Consider the following 14,939-nt stretch of genomic DNA (forward strand, 5'->3'; position numbering starts at 1 on the left):
AAGGAGGAGTGCAGTATGGAGGAGAGTTCGGCATCGGAGGGGTTAAACTCAGAATCAGAAGAAGATTCAAGTACAGAAGAGATCCTGGCAGGAATGTCATTACAAGAGTTAATATATGAATCCAAGAAAGTTAATAACCACATCACAGAGGCAAGGAAGAAAAGGAACAAGTGTCAGGTATGGGAAAGACAACGGTACAGGGACCAAATAGAAGATCTTACCCTGTATCAGGCACGTATAAAGGAGAAAATGGTGGCTGCCCAGGAGGATTTTAGCAAGAAGGGAAATGAAGAAAATCCTCCGGCACGGCAAGGGTTAACAGCATTGCCAGCTGCTAAGGATTCCCCTGTAGCGATGCAAGGTCCAGCAGAGAAGGGGGAGCGGCCCCAGAACAGAGTCCCGGGTGACGGGGAAGTGGAGGAGGAGCCAGCAGTAGCACAGTACCAAGGGAGTAGAGGGAACCCTGATGACGTGGCCAGTGGAAAGGAGAGTCCAGTTTCTATGGAGGCAGAGGGGAAGTCTGTGGCAGAAGTTGAAACTACTCCGGCTGGCGGAAAAAAAAATGAGACGGAGCGCCCAGCACAGCGGCAGCAGGGGGATCCTGGAGATGTGGCAGGTAAAGGAAAGAGTGGAAAGGTGAACGGAGCTGCAAGTGCCAGGACCAAGGTATCAGAGAGGAGTGGTGCGGGGATCCCGGTGGTAAAGCAGAAGATGTCAGAGGATGGCCCGACCAGCATGAGTAGTGGCAAAACAGCTGCGCAGAATGGAAAGGAGCTTACTGGAGACAGTAAGCTGGAGGTGAGTGACCTTAGCAAAGAAAAAAAGGAGGCAACTGGGGGAGTACCAGAATTTTTTTTGGGTGGAGGGGGCCCAGTTGGGCTTTTCAGGGAGGAGGGGGGCCAAGGTGGAAGCAAAGAGAACTTAAAAGAAAGTATAAAAATTAAGAAAAATGAAAGTGAGAAGTCTAGCAAAGTCCAAGGTCAACCAAGGCTGGAAAAAAAACTACTTTCAGAACATGAAAGGGAAGTTGTGGAAACTGTGTATGGAAATTTGCAGGCACCTGGGAGGATGCGGGCCGCTGCAAAGCTGATAAGTGCAGTAACTCTGAAACATAAAGACAAAAGCAAGAACTTGGTGCCTGGTAAAGAAAAAATAAATGTGATACCTATTCTTGTTCCACCCCCAGGCCCTACCCCTGTCTTTGGTGCTGCTACAGGTACTGATGGTGTATTGAGGGAAGTGGAAACTTCTTATGCCAAGGTACTGAGCAATCCAATTGTTTCAGGGCAGGGTGGAGAGGCGGGGGGAGGTAATGCAGAAGCGGGAGGGTTCGGTAGAAGAAAAATAATACATTTTAAGTGGGTGGGTGAAGGGGGCGCCCCTTCAAAAGTAGATTTCTTAAGGAAATTTTTTGATTTGGGTTTTGTGGCCAGGCAGTTGTACTCCTGCATTCACCCTGTGAACTCAAATGAGTTTGATGTGGCCTTTATGGCAAACAGGGTGATGCAGGAGTGTTTCTCAAAGTTGTCTGATCTGGAAGAGGGGAGTTTTTTCAATAATTTTACTTTCTTCATGACGGGGAAGGTGGATAGCACAAGAGTGTCTATTCTTGTGCGAAATGAGACAATTCCAGAGAACGACATAAAATATTGGTTGAGCAGGCATTGTGAGAAAATACTAAGCCTTGAGAAGTCGGACTATACGTTGGGGGTGTGGGGTGGAGCATGGTCTGCAAATGTGTGTTTGACAAAAAGCTGTGAGGGGGTGAAACATCTGCCGTCCGCCGCGTATATTGGCCGCGATCGCATTCAGGTGTTCTACCAGGGCCAGCCGAAGACTTGCTTTAAGTGTGGTGGCCCTGGGCATTTGAGCCATGAATGCGACGCGGTCAAATGCAATTTATGCGGCGGACTGGGCCACACCTCAAGGTCATGCAATAATATTTGTTGTAATTTATGTGGTGGTGAAGGGCACCCTTACAGTAGGTGTCCGGAGGCGGAAAAAACAAAGGAATGGAGAAGTAGGAGGGAGAGTATTGAAGAATTAGGGACGAAGAATAAGGCAAGAGTGGTGGAAGAAAGGGGAAAAGAAGTGCGAAGAGGGTCAGTGAAACTGAGGGAAGGAAAGACGGAGTGGAGTTTGGCGGGAGGAAGGGTGAAGGGGAAAGAAGATGAGGAAGAAGGTTTTCAGCTAGTGATAAAAGGTGGGAAAAGCAAGAAAACAGTAATTAAGGAGGACTTATTATTATTTAATAGGTTTGAGGGAGTTCCCACTGATGAAGAGGAGGGGGAGGTGGTAAAGGAGAAGGGTGGGTTGGTGCTGAGGAGAAAGAAGGTAAGGAAAAGGAGGCAGAGAGAGAGGGGAAGTGGGGAAGGAGGAAAGAAGAAGAAGGAGAGGAAGGACAGTTGTAGGGAAAGTTCAGGCAGGGAATCAGAAAGTGAACTAGAATGGGACCCAGCAGGTTCATCCCTAGTGGGAAAAGAAAAAGTAGAATCAGAGATAGAGGAACTGAAGATGGAAGAAACAGAGGAGTCGCAAGAGGGGAATGGACAGCAGGTCTTGATAGAAAAGGAACCTCCTGTAAAGGATTCTATCCGGAAACCCCCGGATCCTGGTTCGGGTGTGGAGGGAGCCGGGATGAAAGAAGGAGAGGCTGTTGTAAGAATGGAATGTGGTGTTGGTGGTGTTGGTGATGGTGGTGGAGGGGAGAAGTGAATAAGGATAATGGGTAGTGAAACTCAATCACCAAAGAAACATGGATCTCCACCGTATACGATGTGCCACGATTAATGTGGCTTCCGTTCTTTCCGATAAGGCTCGATTTATGGCTTTTGATTTTTTTAACAACCAGGATTTTGATATTTTGTTTTTGCAGGAGACCCGGGTTAACAGGTTGGCGGCTCTCCACAAAGCCAAAAACGAGTGGAGAGGTGGGCCCTCCTATTGGTCTCTTGCGGCTGAGCCTTATGGTGGGGTGGCGGTACTTTTTGCCGGCATAGTAACTGTGCACAAGGTTATTGAGTTACAAATTGGAAGGTGTATGATCTTAGATGTCACCTTGAGAGGGCATGACCTGAGGCTGATCAATATTTATGGGCCCCAGAAAGCCTGGGATAGGAAATGCCTTTTCAAGAGGATCAAGCCATTTCTTTTTACGGCCCAGCAGGTTGTTTTTGGTGGCGATTTTAACGCCGTAGTTAGGCCAAAAGACAGGGGAGGAGCCAAAAAAGCCATGGGCTATGATTCAAATTATTTAGTATCAATGGTTAGACAGGCTGGTTTGGTTGATGTCCATATTCGGCACCATCCAGACCTCACGGGTTACACATATTTTAGTGGTCAGAGTAGGACTAGAATAGATAGATTTTTTGTTAAAGAAACTTCCAAGACTTTGCCTTCACAGGTAAGGTTGGTAGAATTTTCGGATCACGGGTTCTTGACTTTTTCTTTGAATGCCTCACAGTCGATCTCAAAAGGAAGGGGCCTATGGAGGCTGAACTCAGAGCTCTTAAAGGAAGAGAAGGTAAGACAATCTTTTAGGGAATTCTTCCAAGCACAGGAAACACTGTTGGAGGCAGGATGGAGTAGATCGGAGTGGTGGGAGGAGGTCAAAGAGAGGACCCGAAGGTTTTTCAAGTGGCTGGTAGTAAGGAAAAACTTGGTAAAAAAAATGCCTACTATGCTCTGAGGAGGAAATTAGATTTCCTGATCTCTGAAAGAGGAGATGATGGGGAAATCTCCCGGGTGAAATCTCAGATGCAGCAGTTGCAGTATAGTCGACTTTCGTCTTTGATTCGGGAGAGGGATTATGGCAAGTACCACTCCCCGGATCCCTACCAGAATTGTAGGCGAAAGATCGAGTTAAAGGAAATCAGAGGTCTGATTGATGGAAAGGGTGTCGTGCAGGAGGGAAGACAGGGCATCCTGGAAGTCATTTGAACCTATTACACTGATCTGCTGTCTGAGAAGGCACTTAGCAGAGAGAGGATGGAGGAATTTCTGGGGAGGATACCAGGGCTTGTGGAACCGGATGCCTCAATTGATTGCTTAGAGAGTGAGATATCTGTGGAGGAGGTCAGAGAAGCAATTGGCGGTTTAACATCAAAAAAGACACCTGGGCCAGATGGTTTGACAGCTGAATTCTATAAAGAATTCTCAGACGTCCTGGCACCTCGTCTCATGGAGGTTTTTAACAGTGGCCTGGCAGAGGGAGAACTCCCTCCCTCCATGAGGCTTTCTGCGCTTATTTTACTCTCTAAGGGAAAGGACCCGGCTCGCATTGAGAATTGGCGCCCCATAGCACTTCTCGATACGGATAGGAAGGTGTTGGCAAAAATCATATTTAATAGGCTGATGGAATTTTCTGGGCAGTTGCTCTCGACTTCTCAGCATTGTACTGTGAAAGGTCGAAGCACATTTAGTGCTGTCCTTGGTGTCCGGGAGGCCATAGAGCGGTGCAGGGTTGAGAAGTGGGGGAAATACTTACTGGCATTGGATCAGTCCAAAGCTTTTGACCGAGTCAACCATGAGTACCTCTGGACTTTGCTGGAAAGGTATGGCATTCCAGTTAAACTAGTCAATTGGCTACGTATATTGTACAACAAGGCCGAGAGCTTCCCGCTTGTTAATGGTTGGGTAGGGCCTGCCTTTGTGGTGAACTCTGGTGTCCGTCAGGGTTGCCCCCTGAGCCCTCTTCTTTACGTGTTTGCGATCGATCCTTTTATTCGGAGGATTGAGGACAGCATGGTGGGAGGGGTGCAGCTGGGCCAGGGAGAACCACTAAGGGTAATTGCCTATGCTGATGATGTCACAGTGGTTCTGTCTTCAAATACAGAGGCCTGTGATGTGGACCAACTAATAGGCGAATACTCTGGAGCCTCGGGCTCCATGATAAATCAGGACAAGTGTGAAGCTTTCTGGATGGGGGAGGAAGGTAGAGAATTTGACCTTCCAGACAGCCTCCCCATGGCCAGCCATCCAATTAAGATTCTAGGAATAAGATTCGACCAGGGCGATTATGCCACAGCAAATTGGGAAAGGATACTGGAAGAGGCGACCCGGAAAGTAAAAAGTTGGAGAGGATGGAAATTCTCCCTGAGGGAAAGGGTTGATTTGTGTAAAACCTATCTGATTCCATTGTTTTTATATGTTAGTTATGTATGTTTTTTGCCAGAACCACTGTGGTCTAAAATTGGCTCTTTGTTTTTCTTGCTGTTGTGGGGAAACAAAATGAATATGGTCAAAAGAGGCATTGCATGCAAACCGAGGACCAAGGGGGGACTGGATATGGTCAACCCGGTGGTGTTTTTTATAACAGCTTTTTTAAAAATGAATTTTGGGGGTCTGTTTTCAGAGAACCCCCCTCGGTGGGCAGACGGTTTTAGAGAATGGATATCTCCCTTCCTCACAGTATGGATAGAAGGAGGTCACTTGAGAAACTCTCGGCGTAGAAGAGGCCACCTCCCGATCTATGTGATCCAGTGCTTGAAAGTGATTGGGCGATGGGGCTTGGGAGTGGGGGAGTTAAGAGATCTCAGTAGGAAGGAGTTGGGGAAGAGGGTCTTGCAAACTCACTTCCATGTCCCATTGGCCCTGAAGGATTGCCCAGAAACTGTATGTTCAGAAGGGATTTCTCTGATAAATTCTCAGAGGATCCCGTTGAAATTTAGGGACATCGCCTGGTTCTCATTCCAAGGGAAGCTCTATGTTAAGGGGAACCTGAAGTTTAGAAGATCCAATGATCGTGATTGTCCACGGGAGGAGTGTCAGGGTCAGGAGGAGAGTATGGACCATTTCTTGCTTCAGTGTCCTTTTAATATAAACATTTACAAAAGAGTGTCAAGAGCTCTAGGAATACCTTGTCTTTCTGGTTTGGATTACCAGGGATGGGCATATGGGGCATTCAAAGGGTATGAGGATTTTGATTTATGCACAATTTTTATGATAAGTCTAGCTGTCAGGTATCACTTATGGAATGCACGGTGTCAGGTTTCATTGAGAAATAAAATCCTTCCCTGCGAAATGGTGGAGGGCTTAATACTACATGAGGTGAAGCGGATGATGGAAATGGAGGAAGAGAGATTGGATGTCATCAGTTGGTCCCACTTGTGGCGCCAGCTGAAACCCCCTTAGTGGGTGACGGAAAATTTCTAGACTCCAGGTACTGGGAAAAACTTTTCTATAACTATCTCAATTTTAAGTTGAAATAGAATTTTGAGACTGGTTTTCTTTTATAAATGGTTGCATACACTGGAAGTGCTGCCCAGATTATTATTGATTTCTCGTTTAAATGTTGGTTTGTTTGGGATGAAAGTAGAGTAAATGGTATAAAAGGTGAGAGGATGGGTGGAATGAAAGTGGAGTGAATGGTGGTGGTGGGGAATGAAAGGAGGAGCGAGAGAGGAATGTATGGGCTCAAGAACAGGTGAAGGGGAAGCATGGAGGAAGAAGAGGAGGCAAATTGTGGTAAAAGAAAGTTTCTAAAGGAAATTGTTATAGTTAAGGGAAAGTGTGTAGGGAAAATGTAAAATGGGGGAAAATGTTAAAAATAAATGGAAATTTGCTGTTATTGTTCAATTTTTTTACTTTATTTATATGTTGTAAATTTGTATATATGTAAATAAGATGTATGAAGGTTGCAATATTCAAATAAAAAACATTACCAGTATACTACAGTACAATAGTCCAGTGCTGCATCTCGCTGCTCAGTGTCAGTTCTAGTATCATCATTAGTGTTCAGGATCACTGCTCATTGTCTTGCTGCTGCATTGTGGTGACCAGTATACTACAGTACAATAGTCCAGTGCTGCATTTCGCTGCCCAGTGTCAGTTCTAGTGTCCTCATCAGTGCTCAGGATCAGTGCTCATTGTCTTGTGCTGCAATGTGGTGACCAGCATACTACAGTACAATAGTCCAGTGCTGTATTTGCTGCCCAGTGTCAGTTCTAGTATCCTCATCAGTGCTCAGTATCACTACTCATTGTCTTGTGCTGCATTGTGGTGACCAGTATAATACAGTACAATAGTCCAGTGCTGTTCTCGCTGCCCAGTGTCAGATCTAGTATCCTCATCAGTGCTCAGTATCACTACTCATTGTCTTGTGCTGCATTGTGGTGACCAGTATACTAAAGTACAATAGTCCAGTGCTGTTCTCGCTGCCCAGTGTCAGTTCTAGTATCATCATTAGTGTTCAGGATCACTGCTCATTGTCTTGTGCTGCATTGTGGTGACCAGTATACTACAGTACAATAGTCCACTGCTGTTCTCACTGCCCAGTGTCAGTTCTAGTATCCTCATCAGTGTTCAGGATCACTGCTCATTGTCTTGTCCTGCATTGTGATGACCAGTATACTACAGTACAATAGTCCAGTGCTGTTCTCACTACCCAGTGTCAGTTCTAGTATCCTCATCAGTGTTCAGGATCACTGCTCATTGTCTTGTCCTGCACTGTGGTGACCAGTATACTATAGTACAATAGTCCAGTGCTGCATCTCGCTGCTCAGTGTCAGTTCTAGTATCATCATTAGTGTTCAGGATCAGTGCTCATTGTCTTGTGCTGCATTGTGGTGACCAGTATACTACAGTACAATAGTCCAGTGCTGTTCTCACTGCCCAGTGTCAGTTCTAGTATCCTCATCAGTGCTCAGTATCACTGCTCATTGTCTTGTCCTGCATTGTGGTGACCAGTATACTACAGTACAATAGTCCAGTGCTGCATCTCGCTGCACAGTGTCAGTTCTAGTATCCTCATCAGTGCTCAGTATCACTGCTCATTCTCTTGTGCTGCATTGTGGTTACCAGTATACTACAGTACAATAGTCCAGTGCTGCATTTCGCTGCCCAGTGTCAGTTCTAGTATCCTCATCAGTGCTCAGTATCACTACTCATTGTCTTGTGCTGCATTGTGGTGACCAGTATATTACAGTACAATAGTCCAATGCTGTTCTCGCTGCTCAGTGTCAGTTCTAGTATCCTCATCAGTGCTCAGCATCACTGCTCATTCTCTTGTGCTGCATTGTGGTGAACAGTATACTACAGTACAATAGTCCAGTGCTGTTCTCGCTGCCCAGTGTCAGTTCTAGTATCCTCATCAGTGCTCAGTATCACTACTCATTGTCTTGTGCTGCATTGTGGTGACCAGTATAATACAGTACAATAGTCCAGTGCTGCATCTCGCTGCACAATGTCAGTTCTAGTATCATCATCAGTGCTCAGTATCTCTACTCATTGTCTTGCTGCTGCATTGTGGTGACCAGTATACTACAGTACAATAGTCCAGTGCTGCATCTCGCTGCCCAGTGTCAGTTCAAGTGTCCTCATCAGTGCTCAGGATAAGTGCTCATTGTCTTGTGCTGCAATGTGGTGACCAGTATACTACAGTACAATAGTCCAGTGCTGCATCTCGCTGCCCAGTGTCAGTTCTAGTATCATCATCAGTGCTCAGTATCACTACTCATTGTCTTGCTTCTGCATTGTGGTGACCAGTATATTACAGTACAATATTCCAGTGCTGCATCTCGCTGCCCAGTGTCAGTTCTAGTGTCCACATCAGTGCTCAGTATCACTACTAATTGTCTTGTGCTGCATTGTGATGACCAGTATACTACAGTACAATAGTCCAGTGCTGCATCTCGCTGCCCAGTGTCAGTTCTAGTATCATCATCAGTGCTCAGTATCACTACTCATTGTCTTGCTGCTGCATTGTGGTGACCAGTATACTACAGTACAATAGTCCAGTGCTGTTCTCACTGCACGGTGTCAGTTCATTTATCTTCATCAGTGCTCAGGATCAGTGCTCATTGTCTTGTGCTGCATTGGGGTGCTCAGTATACTACAGTACAATAGCCCAGTGCTGCATCTCGCTGCTCAGTGTCAGTTCTAGTATCCTCATCAGTGATCAGGATCAGTGCTCATTGTCTTGTGCTGCATTGTGGTGACCAATATACTACAGTACAATAGTCCAGTGCTGCATCTCGCTGCTCAGTGTCAGTTCTAGTATCATCATTAGTGTTCAGGATCACTGCTCATTGTCTTGCTGCTGCATTGTGGTGACCAGTATACTACAGTACAATAGTCCAGTGCTGCATTTCGCTGCCCAGTGTCAGTTCTAGTGTCCTCATCAGTGCTCAGGATCAGTGCTCATTGTCTTGTGCTGCAATGTGGTGACCAGCATACTACAGTACAATAGTCCAGTGCTGTATTTGCTGCCCAGTGTCAGTTCTAGTATCCTCATCAGTGCTCAGTATCACTACTCATTGTCTTGTGCTGCATTGTGGTGACCAGTATAATACAGTACAATAGTCCAGTGCTGTTCTCGCTGCCCAGTGTCAGATCTAGTATCCTCATCAGTGCTCAGTATCACTACTCATTGTCTTGTGCTGCATTGTGGTGACCAGTATACTAAAGTACAATAGTCCAGTGCTGTTCTCGCTGCCCAGTGTCAGTTCTAGTATCATCATTAGTGTTCAGGATCACTGCTCATTGTCTTGTGCTGCATTGTGGTGACCAGTATACTACAGTACAATAGTCCACTGCTGTTCTCACTGCCCAGTGTCAGTTCTAGTATCCTCATCAGTGTTTAGGATCACTGCTCATTGTCTTGTCCTGCATTGTGATGACCAGTATACTACAGTACAATAGTCCAGTGGTGTTCTTACTACCCAGTGTCAGTTCTAGTATCCTCATCAGTGTTCAGGATCACTGCTCATTGTCTTGTCCTGCATTGTGGTGACCAGTATACTACAGTACAATAGTCCAGTGCTGCATCTCGCTGCTCAGTGTCAGTTCTAGTATCATCATTAGTGTTCAGGATCAGTGCTCATTGTCTTGTGCTGCATTGTGGTGACCAGTATACTACAGTACAATAGTCCAGTGCTGTTCTCACTGCCCAGTGTCAGTTCTAGTATCCTCATCAGTGCTCAGTATCACTGCTCATTGTCTTGTCCTGCATTGTGGTGACCAGTATACTACAGTACAATAGTCCAGTGCTGCATCTCGCTGCACAGTGTCAGTTCTAGTATCCTCATCAGTGCTCAGTATCACTGCTCATTCTCTTGTGCTGCATTGTGGTTACCAGTATACTACAGTACAATAGTCCAGTGCTGCATTTCGCTGCCCAGTGTCAGTTCTAGTATCCTCATCAGTGCTCAGTATCACTACTCATTGTCTTGTGCTGCATTGTGGTGACCAGTATATTACAGTACAATAGTCCAATGCTGTTCTCGCTGCTCAGTGTCAGTTCTAGTATCCTCATCAGTGCTCAGCATCACTGCTCATTCTCTTGTGCTGCATTGTGGTGAACAGTATACTACAGTACAATAGTCCAGGGCTGTTCTCGCTGCCCAGTGTCAGTTCTAGTATCCTCATCAGTGCTCAGTATCACTACTCATTGTCTTGTGCTGCATTGTGGTGACCAGTATAATACAGTACAATAGTCCAGTGCTATTCTCGCTGCCCAGTGTCAGATCTAGTATCCTCATCAGTGCTCAGTATCTCTGCTCATTGTCGTGTGCTGCATTGTGGTGACCAGTATAGTACAGTACAATAGTCCAGTGCTGCATCTCGCTGCACAATGTCAGTTCTAGTATCATCATCAGTGCTCAGTATCTCTACTCATTGTCTTGCTGCTGCATTGTGGTGACCAGTATACTACAGTACAATAGTCCAGTGCTGCATCTCGCTGCCCAGTGTCAGTTCAAGTGTCCTCATCAGTGCTCAGGATAAGTGCTCATTGTCTTGTGCTGCAATGTGGTGACCAGTATACTACAGTACAATAGTCCAGTGCTGCATCTCGCTGCCCAGTGTCAGTTCTAGTATCATCATCAGTGCTCAGTATCACTACTCATTGTCTTGCTTCTGCATTGTGGTGACCAGTATATTACAGTACAATATTCCAGTGCTGCATCTCGCTGCCCAGTGTCAGTTCTAGTGTCCACATCAGTGCTCAGTATCACTACTAATTGTCTTGTGCTGCATTGTGATGACCAGTATACTACAGTACAATAGTCCAGTGCTGCATCTCGCTGCCCAGTGTCAGTTCTAGTATCATCATCAGTGCTCAGTATCACTACTCATTGTCTTGCTGCTGCATTGTGGTGACCAGTATACTACAGTACAATAGTCCAGTGCTGTTCTCACTGCACGGTGTCAGTTCATTTATCTTCATCAGTGCTCAGGATCAGTGCTCATTGTCTTGTGCTGCATTGGGGTGCTCAGTATACTACAGTACAATAGCCCAGTGCTGCATCTCGCTGCTCAGTGTCAGTTCTAGTATCCTCATCAGTGATCAGGATCAGTGCTCATTGTCTTGTGCTGCATTGTGGTGACCAATATACTACAGTACAATAGTCCAGTGCTGCATCTCGCTGCTCAGTGTCAGTTCTAGTATCATCATTAGTGTTCAGGATCACTGCTCATTGTCTTGCTGCTGCATTGTGGTGACCAGTATACTACAGTACAATAGTCCAGTGCTGCATTTCGCTGCCCAGTGTCAGTTCTAGTGTCCTCATCAGTGCTCAGGATCAGTGCTCATTGTCTTGTGCTGCAATGTGGTGACCAGCATACTACAGTACAATAGTCCAGTGCTGTATTTGCTGCCCAGTGTCAGTTCTAGTATCCTCATCAGTGCTCAGTATCACTACTCATTGTCTTGTGCTGCATTGTGGTGACCAGTATAATACAGTACAATAGTCCAGTGCTGTTCTCGCTGCCCAGTGTCAGATCTAGTATCCTCATCAGTGCTCAGTATCACTACTCATTGTCTTGTGCTGCATTGTGGTGACCAGTATACTAAAGTACAATAGTCCAGTGCTGTTCTCGCTGCCCAGTGTCAGTTCTAGTATCATCATTAGTGTTCAGGATCACTGCTCATTGTCTTGTGCTGCATTGTGGTGACCAGTATACTACAGTACAATAGTCCACTGCTGTTCTCACTGCCCAGTGTCAGTTCTAGTATCCTCATCAGTGTTTAGGATCACTGCTCATTGTCTTGTCCTGCATTGTGATGACCAGTATACTACAGTACAATAGTCCAGTGGTGTTCTCACTACCCAGTGTCAGTTCTAGTATCCTCATCAGTGTTCAGGATCACTGCTCATTGTCTTGTCCTGCATTGTGGTGACCAGTATACTACAGTACAATAGTCCAGTGCTGCATCTCGCTGCTCAGTGTCAGTTCTAGTATCATCATTAGTGTTCAGGATCAGTGCTCATTGTCTTGTGCTGCATTGTGGTGACCAGTATACTACAGTACAATAGTCCAGTGCTGTTCTCACTGCCCAGTGTCAGTTCTAGTATCCTCATCAGTGCTCAGTATCACTGCTCATTGTCTTGTCCTGCATTGTGGTGACCAGTATACTACAGTACAATAGTCCAGTGCTGCATCTCGCTGCACAGTGTCAGTTCTAGTATCCTCATCAGTGCTCAGTATCACTGCTCATTCTCTTGTGCTGCATTGTGGTTACCAGTATACTACAGTACAATAGTCCAGTGCTGCATTTCGCTGCCCAGTGTCAGTTCTAGTATCCTCATCAGTGCTCAGTATCACTACTCATTGTCTTGTGCTGCATTGTGGTGACCAGTATATTACAGTACAATAGTCCAATGCTGTTCTCGCTGCTCAGTGTCAGTTCTAGTATCCTCATCAGTGCTCAGCATCACTGCTCATTCTCTTGTGCTGCATTGTGGTGAACAGTATACTACAGTACAATAGTCCAGGGCTGTTCTCGCTGCCCAGTGTCAGTTCTAGTATCCTCATCAGTGCTCAGTATCACTACTCATTGTCTTGTGCTGCATTGTGGTGACCAGTATAATACAGTACAATAGTCCAGTGCTATTCTCGCTGCCCAGTGTCAGATCTAGTATCCTCATCAGTGCTCAGTATCTCTGCTCATTGTCGTGTGCTGCATTGTGGTGACCAGTATAGTACAGTACAATAGTCCAGTGCTGCATCTCGCTGCACAATGTCAGTTCTAGTATCATCATCAGTGCTCAGTATCTCTACTCATTGTCTTGCTGCTGCATTGTGGTGACCAGTATACTACAGTACAATAGTCCAGTGCTGCATCTCGCTGCCCAGTGTCAGTTCAAGTGTCCTCATCAGTGCTCAGGATAAGTGCTCATTGTCTTGTGCTGCAATGTGGTGACCAGTATACTACAGTACAATAGTCCAGTGCTGCATCTCGCTGCCCAGTGTCAGTTCTAGTATCATCATCAGTGCTCAGTATCACTACTCATTGTCTTGCTTCTGCATTGTGGTGACCAGTATACTACAGTACAATATTCCAGTGCTGCATCTCGCTGCCCAGTGTCAGTTCTAGTGTCCACATCAGTGCTCAGTATCACTACTAATTGTCTTGTGCTGCATTGTGATGACCAGTATACTACAGTACAATAGTCCAGTGCTGCATCTCGCTGCCCAGTGTCAGTTCTAGTATCATCATCAGTGCTCAGTATCACTACTCATTGTCTTGCTGCTGCATTGTGGTGACCAGTATACTACAGTACAATAGTCCAGTGCTGTTCTCACTGCACGGTGTCAGTTCATTTATCTTCATCAGTGCTCAGGATCAGTGCTCATTGTCTTGTGCTGCATTGGGGTGCTCAGTATACTACAGTACAATAGCCCAGTGCTGCATCTCGCTGCTCAGTGTCAGTTCTAGTATCCTCATCAGTGATCAGGATCAGTGCTCATTGTCTTGTGCTGCATTGTGGTGACCAATATACTACAGTACAATAGTACAGTGCTGCATCTCGCTGCCTAGTGTCAGTTCTAGAATCCTCATCAGTGCTCAGTATCATTACTCATTGTCTCGTGCTGCATTGTGGTGACCAGTATACTACAGTACAATAGTCTAGGGCTGCATCTCGCTGCTCAGTGTCAGTTCTAGTATCCTCATCAGTGCTCAGTATCCCTGCTCAATGTCATGTGCTGCATTGTGGTGACCAGTATACTACAGTACAATAGTTCAGTGCTGCATCTCGCTGCACAGTGTAATTTCTAGTATCATCATCAGTGCTCAGAATCACTACTCATTGTCTTGCTGCTGCATTGTGGTGACCAGTATACTACAGTACAATAGTCCAGTGCTGTTCTTGCTGCCCAGTGTCAGTTCTAGTATCCTCATCAGTGCTCAGAATCAGTGCTCATTGTCTTGTGCTGCATTGTGGTGACCAGTATACTACAGTACAATAGTCCAGTGCTGCATCTTGCTGCCCAGTGTCAGATCTAGTATCCTCATTAGTGCTCAGTATCACTACTCATTGTCTTGTGCTGCATTGTGGTGATCAGTATACTACAGTACAATAGTCCAGTGCTGCATCTTGCTGCCCAGTGTCAGTTCTATTATCCTCATCAGTGTTCAGGATCACTACTCTTTGTCTTGTCCTGCATTGTGGTGACCAGTATACTACAGTACAATAGTCCAGTGCTGCATCTTGCTGCACAGTGTCAGTTCTAGTATCCTCATCAGTGCTCAGTATCACTGCTCATTGTCTTGTGCTGCATTGTGGTGACCAGTATACTACAGTACAATAGTCCACTGCTGTTCTCACTGCCCAGTGTCAGTTCTAGTATCCTCATCAGTGCTCAGTATCACTGCTTATTGTCTTGTCCTGCATTGTGGTGACCAGTATACTACAGTACAATAGTCCAGTGCTGCATCTCGCTGCACAGTGTCAGTTCTAGTATCCTCATCAGTGCTCAGTATCACTGCTCATTCTCTTGTGCTGCATTGTGGTGACCAGTATACTACAGTACAATAGTCCAGTGCTGTATTTCGCTGCCCAGTGTCAGTTCTAGTATCCTCATCAGTGCTCAGTATCTCTGCTCGTTGTCGTGTGCTGCAGGGACCAGACAGGCTGATGTGATCGCAGCGGCTGGGTAAGTTCTGGGCAACTCAGAAACTGCACAAAACTTTTTTGGCCCGCTCTCGCTGCACAAGC

Source organism: Pseudophryne corroboree, chromosome 3 (genome assembly GCF_028390025.1).
Source record: "Pseudophryne corroboree isolate aPseCor3 chromosome 3, aPseCor3.hap2, whole genome shotgun sequence".
NCBI classification, from domain to species: Eukaryota; Metazoa; Chordata; class Amphibia; order Anura; family Myobatrachidae; genus Pseudophryne; species Pseudophryne corroboree.